The 4,300-nt window shown below is 36.7% G+C and overlaps 2 protein-coding genes across 7 annotated transcripts in view; one reads left to right on the top strand and one right to left on the bottom strand.

Moving 5' to 3' along the window:
- LOC107704453 (centromere protein P) overlaps window positions 1-4,300 on the top strand; it is a 77,413-nt gene that overhangs the window by 54,735 nt on the left and 18,378 nt on the right. The gene's annotated exons all lie outside the window — the stretch shown is intronic.
- Window positions 1-4,300, bottom strand: part of ecm2 (extracellular matrix protein 2, female organ and adipocyte specific) — a 17,934-nt gene that overhangs the window by 4,249 nt on the left and 9,385 nt on the right. The gene's annotated exons all lie outside the window — the stretch shown is intronic.

The following is a 4,300-nucleotide window of genomic DNA, read 5'->3' as shown; positions in this document are numbered from 1 at the left end:
TTGATTAGTAATATGCATTGCTAAGAACTTCATTTGGACAACTTTAAAGGCGATTTTCTCAATATTTTGATTTGGCACCCTCAGATTCCAGATTTTCAAATAGTTGTATCTCGGCCAAATATTGTCCTATCCTACCACATATCAATGGAAAGCTTATTTATTCAGCTTTCAGATGATGTAGAAATGTCAAATTAGAAAAATTGGCCCTTATGACTGGTTTTGTGGTCCAGGGTCACATTTATTCATTTATTTTTTATTTCATTTTTGAAAGTGGGGGGAATTACCCTCTTAGGTCACTGACAGTAATACAATCTTTCACAGACAAGTTTAAACAATAAATATAAGCAACACATTATTCAATGCTTTTTACTTTTGCATTTACTTGCATTTGCATTTGTATTTACTAGATTTATATATTTGCTCAAGCAAGTGGCAAAACATTTCAACTACTTTTCTTACGTTATCACAAACTTGCCATTGACAAAAATAGTCAGCTTTACTGCCTTTTCTTTTGCATTTAAATCTTTATTACAAACAATCCTGCAGTTCATAAAGAACTTTGTTTTCCTACCTCCACGAGTGCCATCAATACTTTAGGTCACGGGAGCTACAGCGGAGACTGGATAATATAGTGAATGTAGACGTTTGATATTATTTAATGTTTATATTATTCTACTTAAGATCGCGTTGGAGTGGTTAAGGCTCGCTTTACATCATTTGCCATAGCCTTTTGCACGGCCGGTGTGAAAAACGTGCTTTTTTCAGCGTTAGAAAGCTGAAAATGCAGAGGTAGCCTAATTCCTGCAGACATTGATGAGGGCTATGCCATAGCCCTTATCAATGTCTGCATTAAATACCTCTGCTTTTGATTAATGCTATGTTGATACAGTAAGCGTTAATCATTCCAACGCGATCTTAAAGGTCCCCTGAAATGCTTAGAAACACGCAGCGTTACTCTGTGTTGATGTCATTTTAACTGAAACAGGTCTGCGCCGACTCGCGCATGTGATCCGCTCCGTGCTATCGTGTCTCTGGACCGGAGCAGAGTGTGTGTGCGGTGCGGTTGTCAGCGTGACACAGCGCGAAACCAGACTTCTTTTTTTCCTCAATGGAAAGCATATTTACACTGTTTGAATCGTTCCCTGTCCCCCTATATCAGGGCTGTCCAAACTTGGTCCTGGCGGGCCGGTGTCCTGCGGAGTTTAGCTCCAAACTGCCTTATAGATAACCTTAAGACTAACATATTGATACTAACCCAAAAAACTTTAATTTTGATTTCATGGGGACTTTTAAGTTGAATCATATAAACATAAAATAATATAAAATGTCTACATTCACTACGGAACTCGGATGAAAGTTAAACTGAAACTCGGTATGGTAAACAACTCAAATAAGATGTGTCTTAATAATTGATCTCTGTAGATTTATATATACAGTGGTTTGCATTAAACATAAGCCCTCACACCACAAATAGAAGAAAATCAAATATGGAAATGTTATCTTGCGGCAGCTCGTTGATACCCAGCCACTTGTTTGCACTGGTTAAGTTTCATTCATTCATTTATTTGATCGCTTTCATCGTTGTTCGGCATCTCTAATAGTAAGAATCTTCAACTTGGTTCATTCAAGTCAAGGTATTTATTTGCATAGCATCCACAATACACATCGTTTCAAAGCAGCTTCTAGTAAGTTCTGTTACCTCTATAATGGCTTAATTCTTTAGCAGTTTTACTGGGCAATATGACAGTATATAACAATGATAAATTATCCACTGTTTGAGATCTAGCTATGTATTCTCCCCTTTAAAAAAATAGCCAAAAAAAGTGTTTTAGCAGTTAGCCTATATCAGTACCACTGTGGTGAAGGAGACTGAATAATGAATATTTGCAGCCTCTCAGACAAACCACAGAGTGATTTTTATTTTTATTTAAAGAGATTTACATATTAGTCCGTTTTATTCTAAGAATATGTAAGATGGTTTTCAAAAAATATTAATAGTAAGCGGTCGGCTTTTTCTGTGGTGATTTGCATGTGTTTACACTGCGCTCCTGAGCGTGACCTAAAACATGGCAGAATCCAACGCGGCGTGACGTAGATTCCCATTCTCTATTATTGCCTTGATTATCTAAAAGTGCTCTTTTCCTTTAAACCTAGCCAAAAAGCTACTACATTTTCGTGTCAATCCATGTTCATATTTACCGCAAACTATGCGCTGTTACTTTAATTCAGCGCATGCAGCGGAAACGATCTCTGCACTGCTGCAGACGCACCGCTCCTGGAACACACTGCCGGACCGCAACCGTGTGCAGTGTGAAAGCTTTAATCCGTTAACCTGAGCGCGGAAAAAATATGCACCGCATACGCACTGCAAATGGAGTAATGTGAACCTGGCGTTATGTATGTGCGCTGCGAGTGTGCATGAGCGCACGGTCTCCAGGAGAGCGTGCGAGCGCTGAATGGTTAAACACTGGCAAGAATTAAAAAGTAATGCAATTTATAAACTTTAGTGACGATGCAACACTGCCTCAATTGTGCAAGTGACAATTCCTGTGTCAATTGTGCAGCGTGCAGCTCGCTTATAGACAGACGCGATGTGTGGTGATTTGAAGCCATTTGCACATTTTGAGAGAGAAAGAGAGAGCACGGTGATTCACTCACGCTGTTTGTGAAATTACATGTCACACAATGTTTTCAAATTACTTTATAAGTTATTTAATGACGAAATATGAAGGTGAGTATCTCACCTTCAGCATCATAATTATTTCACCCGTGCCGGACAGAGACTGAGACGGTGCCGCTGCATGTCGTGCCAAACCTCTCACGGCAGGCGCGTTATCAGCTTGAGATCGGCTTTTTTAGAGACCGCCAATCGATCATCCCAAAGCGATTATCGGCCGATAGTGATCGGTGCCCGATCAATCGGAGCACCCCTAACGTGCATTTATTGTTTGGACAGAGCAAGAAGATAAAGTCGAGAGATAAAGTGTACCCTCTTCAACTTAATGCTGTTGAACTGAATTTACGGAGAAAACTATTTGCTAAAATAACCACAACATTAACAGCAACGCTAAAATACAAGCGTGTGGTAGTCAGATGCGCATGAAAGATGCACGTGTTACTATAACAAACACTGCGTGTTTTCTTTCAGAATCATCATTGGCGTTTAGAAAGACAAAAATAGGTTACATAAAAGTTTTTTACCTACAGTAAAAATGAAGATAAGGTGTGAGTAATTACATTTTAGACACATTGTCAGTAATTTCGCCAACAAAAATAAAGAGAACTGTTGTGCGTCTCTGATCAACACACAGAATTCAAGTTTTTAAACGAATCGACTGAATCAATGATTCAGTGAGCCATTCATAAAAGCAGTCACTTGCTTCGTTTCTGAATGAATCAGCCGTTTGAACGAATCGATTGAATGAATGACTGAATCATTCACTTATTAAGACAGGGATTTGTCACCACCTACTGGCGCTTTAAGTTTTATATTTAGAGTATTGTTTCTTTTTAAAAATAATTTTTATATAACAGCATTAAGTTGTCAGATGCGCATGAAAGTTGCACGTGTTACTATAACAAACACAGCGTGTTTTCTTTCAGAATCATCATTGGCATTTAGAAAGACAAAAATAGGTTACAAAAGTTTTTACCTACAGTAAAAATGAAGATAAGGTGTGAGTAATTACATTTTAGACACATTGTCAGTAATTTCGCCAACAAAAATAAAGAGAACTGTTGTGCGTCTCTGATCAACACACAGAATTCAAGTTTTTAAACGAATCGACTGAATCAATGATTCAGTGAGCCATTCATAAAAGCAGTCACTTGCTTCGTTTCTGAATGAATCAGCCGTTTGAACGAATCGATTGAATGAATGACTGAATCATTCACTTTTTAAGACAAGGATTTGTCTCCACCTACTGGCGCTTTTAGTTTTATATTTAGAGTATTGTTTCTTTTTTAAAAATAATTTTATATTTCACTAGCCTATTTATTTGTATTTTTGTATGTTGAATTAAAATATTTATTTCTAATGCTACTTATATTTCTTTCAAAAACTACTTTTTTGTAATGTATATTCAGTTTTTTTCTAAATTAACACAATAACTATTATCTTTAATAACAATTTTATCTTTAATTAATCGGCACATGATGTGCATGTTAATTCATTAATCTTATTAATTTGAGATTAATTTGATTAATTAATTGGCACATTATGTAATTAAACCTTTTTAATTACCCCCCATTTGAACAACTTTAAAGATGATTTTCTCAATATTTAGATTTTTTTGCACCC

Source organism: Sinocyclocheilus anshuiensis, unplaced genomic scaffold (assembly GCF_001515605.1).
Source record: "Sinocyclocheilus anshuiensis isolate Anshui unplaced genomic scaffold, SAMN03320099.WGS_v1.1 scaffold1546, whole genome shotgun sequence".
Taxonomy (NCBI): Eukaryota; Metazoa; Chordata; class Actinopteri; order Cypriniformes; family Cyprinidae; genus Sinocyclocheilus; species Sinocyclocheilus anshuiensis.
This window is presented reverse-complemented; position numbering and strand designations above follow the sequence as displayed.